At 30.4% G+C, this 6,604-nt stretch overlaps 1 pseudogene; it reads right to left on the reverse strand.

Annotated features, from left to right (window-relative positions):
- Positions 1-398: 398 nt before the first annotated feature.
- On the reverse strand, positions 399-3,431 carry LOC145051124 (E3 ubiquitin-protein ligase RING1-like; annotated as a pseudogene).
- Positions 3,432-6,604: the final 3,173 nt, after the last annotated feature.

The raw sequence follows: 6,604 nt of genomic DNA on the forward strand, positions 1-6,604 counted from the left end.
TCTTTTGCAGGTGCACGGTAAGAGACTCTCCATGACCCATCTTAGCGGAAATCATGTTAGTGAAAATCTCATAACGCTCTTGTCTCGCGTTTTGGTGGTATCTCTCCAATAAGTCTTGGTGCATCTCGTATGGATACATGTCCTCATAGGACTTTTGGAATTCGGAGTTCATTGTGGCTATCATGATGCAGTGAACCTTCATTGCATCACGCTCATGAGTCTCAAAAGCACTCATTTCAGCCGGAGTAGCGATTTATGGATTGATCTTCTCGAGTTTTTCATCAAGGGCATACTCTTTGTCCTCGTAGCGAGCAATTGTGCGAATGTATCTTATCCATTCGCTAAAGTTCGTCCCATCGAAAGTAACCTTTTGGCAAAGGCTCATCAATGAGAAGGAACTATCGGCAACGTTGTTTGTTTTCGACATCTACAAAAGAAAAGGAGAAAGATAGATTAGAATATGAATCCCTAATTATCACCTAATTAGAAAAAATTAGGGCTAGGATCCAACAACAATATTTACATCTTAGAAAAGGGATACCGTAATCTAAATGCAAATAATTTGAAGGTAAGTGAATGACGATTCACTAATTCTCCATCATGAAAAACCTAACTCTAAGTTCTAAATGTATTGAGAATTCCTAGGTTCGGATGAGATTCATTGAAACTTTTCAATGGCATGTTTAAATCTCGATATGCCCCTCTCGTTTGTGACTGGGATACCGAGGATCGCAAAGTGGGTGTGAATTACCATGCAAATTCACATGGTGCCTTCGTTGTAACGATCACCTATTCGATGTGCCGGTAAACCACACACGCTCCATCGAACTATGATAAACAACGAATCACCCTTTGCCACCTTCGCTTAGAACCAATTAGTGTGCCGGTAAACCACGCACGCTCCACTAACTTCTTAGCAAGGTGCAAAGTGTAATTTCATGGGATTGCATCAAATTCACTTTTCCTAAAGTAACTAAGATTGGGAAATTTTAGAAAACATGTAGTTACTTTGTATTTCTTATTATACTTTTAATGAGAGAATGAGGTTGCCCTATCCTACCCGTTTGGCTAACGACCCTCCACCGGTCAAGAAAGCGGTGGGTGTGAGTGTACACCCATTAAGCGCCATTTTATAGGCTGCAACCTTATACCCACCTTATAGATCGGCTTCGTGAATGAGGCCTACTAACGGTAAGACTAGCATTTTAGTTATATATATATATATATATATATATATATATATATATATATATATATATTAAGCTTGTAATAATATAATAGTATAGGGTGTATTTTAAACATTTTAAAAATACTAGGGTTTTAATCTTCAATTAAAATTTTCGAAATTTAATGTCACTTAAATTAAAATTTTAATTATTAAAACTCTTGATTTAATAATTATCTTAAATTAAACTATTAATTTAAATTATCAAATCATAAGGGATTATCTAAATCTAAAAGATAATTACCATTTAAACATTTAAGTTATCATAATCCCTTAAATCCGTCTATAAATTTCGAAAAAAAAAGGGATGGGATAATTCATGATCTTTAATTACCATATTTAACTATTAAAGGATAATTACAAGATATGGGATTATCCAAATCCCCAAAATTTAGGATCTTATCTTGGGGAAGGAGGCAAATCTCAAAATCTAAGGGTTTGCAAACCCTAGATTTCGAAATCTTGTATTGAAAGGAAAGGATTCAAAAACCCTTTCAAGATTTTCGTAAATTAGGGTTAGGAAACCCTAATCTCGAAATCTATGGCCTCCTAGGGTTTATTGGCTATAAACCCTAATTTGTCAAGTTCATACAATTGAATAAAACTAATTGAAAACAAGTTAACCAAAGGCTCTGATACCACTGATGGGTTTTATACAAACAATCCTAAGTGTGCATGCAACCCTAGTTTGGATCTATGTTTTCACTATTAGATACACAACATTATGAACACAAGAATAAAACCCTAATGTGCATTGCTATTTTCGAAATTAACATATAAGGTTGGATTACATACCTCTTGTTGTTATATTGCAATAACAACTTAAATCTTCAAATCCTAAGTCTTGAAAGCAAGCACCACAAGTGTAGTGCCTCTAATGGCTCACAAACACCACAAGCAATTGGAGAGGCTTAAGATAGAGGAGGGAGGAGATGGAATTCGTCCTTGGGACCTCTTAGGAGCATGTACACGAATTCTAAAGGCCTAGGGGTCTTTATATAGGGTTTAGATTAGGGTTTCAGTCCTTATCCTTATCCAGTTGCTTGCCCACCAAACAACCACAAGATAAGCCTTAAAAAACCCTTATCCTCTTATCCTTGGACGATTTTAAGGATATCCTTATCCTTGAATTCGTCCATCCTTTAACAAGGATAAATATTTCCCTATCTTGCAACTATCTTATAATTACAATTCAGCCCCTCTAGTTTAATTAATTACACTTGATCACAAAATTAATTCCTAATTAATTATTGACCAATATTAATTAAACAAATATGATTTTTCCTTTAATATATTATTCTTATAACATATTAATAAATCACAATAACCTCTCTCTCTATTTAATTTCTCCAGTCAAGTTGCTTTGGTGAAGGCAACCCAAAAGGACCATGCACAACCGGGTCAAGTACTTACCAAATATGGTTACGGGCTTAGACACTAATCCAACACTATTCTCATAATCTGGATCGTCCGTAGGCAACTCATATCGACAAACAGGACATGAGTTATGCAGCTCCAACCAAGGCAAAATGCAATCCTTATGGTACATGTGCTTACGTGGCAACTGTTTCGCTTCCTCATCAAGTTCAAAGTTATCTTTACAAATTGCACAATCGGAGTAATCCGATTCCAACAACTGTTTCGTGATCTTGATATTAGGAATGTTTTCGATGGCTGATTTTGATGATGGGGGAGTGCCATATCGATTAGGATGGTTTTCGGCAAGCTGTTGAATCAATTATTCTAACCCAGGACCAATGAAGTAATCACCGAGATTCGATGGGAGACGAAACCCCGACAGATCTCCATCTGTGTTGTTTTCAATAACAAACTGGATGTTCGCCCCACCTGCTCGTAAGGTGTTGAGATAATTCTGTAGAAATGCAAAAGGATTAAACTCTCCAACGTTCTGGACACCACCAGGTCGATACATCGGACCACCAAAGAGTGCCGAAAGATCATTGGGATTCTGGAAATTGCCACTCCCAGCACCGACACGGGAAGTGGTGGAGAAAACGAGCAGGAAGCCAAATGAGAAAGAGGAGAAAGGCGAAGGATCGTCGAAGGCGAGAAAAGGATTTGGGGTTTCTGGCCTAGGGTTAGGGTTTTCGTATTCCTCTAGGAACCCACCGTTACAATTGGGACAAACGTGTTCGGAGGAGGTGGTAGGTGAAGGTCTGATGGATACACAGGCTGATCTTGCCATTTTGGGATGTGTCGATCGGATTTGATAAGTGATGAATGAAAAAAAGATCGTCATTGTGGTTTTAAAAAGGGATGAAAAAATCTAGGTAGCTAAGTCAATGGTTACCATAATTATAGGCTATTATTTGTGGAAACTAATTATCAAATTACCTATTTACCCTTATTTATTTATTTAATTATTTATTTTTATTTTAAGATTTGATTGGCCCACATTTATGCATACAATAACATAATACTTACTTTAAACACCTGAACCTCTCTCTCTCTCTCTCTCTATATATATATATATATATATATATATATATATATATATATATATATATATATATATATATATATATATATACTAGCCGTTTACCCGCGCAAAGCGACGGGTGCGGAACAACAAATGACATAAAAAAATTTGTTAAACAAAATGACGAACATATAGAGATTTCTTATACCTGTGCTAGGATTAAACGTAAGACATTTTTGGGCTTATTTGATTTTAATAGAAAGAAAAACAAAAGAAGAGGTAGCGAGCATGAGAGAGAACCAAGGTTTTGCGGTCAATGGCAAGACATTCATGATAAACGAATGCTAGATTAATGCGCCTCTTCCAGTTTATATGAAATGTTTTATAACGTGTACATCGTATTAGACCGATTCAAATGGATATGAAGAACACTTGGTCAAACTTTGACCTATTCAAAATCTTATCATCATCTTATTTGACTTTTTCATTATTATTGACAGATTCAGTATTTAGCGATTCAATTGGATATGAGGAACACTTGGTCAAAGTTTGACCCATTCAAAATCTTATCATCATCATCTTATTTGACTTTTTCATAAATGTTGACCGGATAAAATTTAGTATTTACTGATTCAATTGGATATGAGGAACACTTGGTCAAACTTTGACCCATTCAAAATCTTATCATTATCATCTTATTTGACTTTTTCATATTTAACCCATTCAATTTGAAGATAAGCTTAGAAGACCTATTCAAAATCTGTCTTTGACCGGATAAGATTTATTATTCTCCAATGCATAAAATTATTGTATATGATGCTTAAAAACTTGTACCTCTTAAAATTCAGCAAAATCTTGTAAATGCTTTTTAAGGTGTATATATATATATATATATATATATATATATATATATATATATATATATATATATATATATAGTTATCGTAAGAAGGAAATTTTAGATAGGAAGGTAAGAAATTTTTTTCAACATTTTTTTTGATGAAACAGAAAAATGGATCATTAGATGGATAAAAAATAGTATGATTCACAAAAAAAAAAAATCTTGAAAAAAAAATCTCAATGATTCATTTTTACGATGATTTTGTTGTCATTCACTAAAATCGTCATAAAAATGAATTTTTGCTTCATTTAGTGAAAAATGAATCATCATGTTTTTTTAAGATTTTTTTTTTATTCATCTAATGATGATGATTCGGTAAAAATCAAGCATATAATTTCTTTTTACCTTGCTAATATATATATATATATATATATATATATATATATATATATATATATATATATATATATATATATATATATATATATATATATATATATATATATATATACACACTAATGTAATAAATAAAGACCACTAAGTGTCAAATGTATTATGTCATATAACGTCCTTAAAAATTTATCTAGATTCAATACTTAAAAAAATATAAATATCTATAATTATATTTTCAATTTTAAAAAACCAAAATTAAAAATTAAAATTAGAAATCATTAAACATTACATTTTACATACTTTATCTTTTATGAATAAATCATTAATCAAGATGAAGTATTGATTTCTTGCTACGTTTAGAAGGTAAAATTCTATACAAATCATATAAAAAAATTATTGAAGTGACTAATTATTTTTTAGTTTTATTGGATGTTTTTTTTTTTTTTTTTTTTTTTTATTATCAAAAGATAATAATTTTTTTATTTAAGTTATATTATCTTACAATCGTCTTAATCACTTTCTATTAAAAAATAAAAAACCAAATAAATTATGATTCATTCAAGTCTTATTTATTAAAATATAATATTATCCTATATTGACAATTATATTTTAATATAGTTTATTATTTGAATTTGATTTTTTTATTTTATCAGTTTAGCTTCATTGTCTATGTTATAAACTTATGGTTTGAAATGGACTCTAACCTTATATATATATATATATATATATATATATATATATATATATATATATATATATATATATATATATATATATATAGAGAGAGAGAGAGAGAGAGAGAGAGAGAGAGAGAGAGAGAGAGAGAGAGAGAGAGAGAGAGAGAGAGAGAGAGAGAGAGAGAGAACAAAAAACATTAGGAGGGTTATCACAAATTATGATGACATACTCCATTACCAAATCATGCAGTACAAAATTACAAACCACCAATACATCGTAATCACTTAGATCAGAAAAGCGTGTCATGTAACTAAAATTTAATAAAATATATGATTTGAGAAGCCGTATGAATTTTTAGTTGTTAGTACATTGTCTGATTGTCACATTCTTATTTGTTTAATTAAGAGGGAGTTTCGGAAAACTTAAACAGTTATTAAATAAATAATTTCGTGAGATTATTATTTGTAATTCAAATCAACCAATTTTTTTTACAAAAAAAATGTATCCTTCATTTTTATATAGATAATCTATTTATTTTATTTCATTTTTTTTTCAACCCAACTCAAAATAAAAATGGATTTTATTTATAACTAATAAATTAATTTTCAAGTTTATAAAATATATAGACATTTGTATTATTTGAAAAAGAACAAAAATATTTTATATCTTTGTAATTTCTATGTTAATTTTAAGAAAAATATTAATATTAATATCTCTTTATAGATAAAAAAAAATGTTTATATTTAATCTCCATTGTTTATTTTTATTAATAAAATTAAAATTAAATAAATAACCAAATGTTATGACAAAAATTATAAACCCATAAATTATGGAATCACTTGTGTCGCAATCCACTTAACGAATTTCATCGAATTACTTGCCTCTCAATGTCACCAAAATGGCAGTGTATTTTTGCATTTTTGCATTTTTATTTTTATTTATCTTATATGATTTTCGTTGGATTGGAACTCAGTCTAAAGTTTGACAAATGTGATTTAATTGTTGATTCTTTTAGTCCAAATAAATC

The sequence above is a fragment of the Lactuca serriola genome, chromosome 5 (genome assembly GCF_051521515.1).
Source record: "Lactuca serriola cultivar US96UC23 chromosome 5, Lser_US96UC23_V15, whole genome shotgun sequence".
Lineage (NCBI taxonomy): Eukaryota > Viridiplantae > Streptophyta > Magnoliopsida > Asterales > Asteraceae > Lactuca > Lactuca serriola.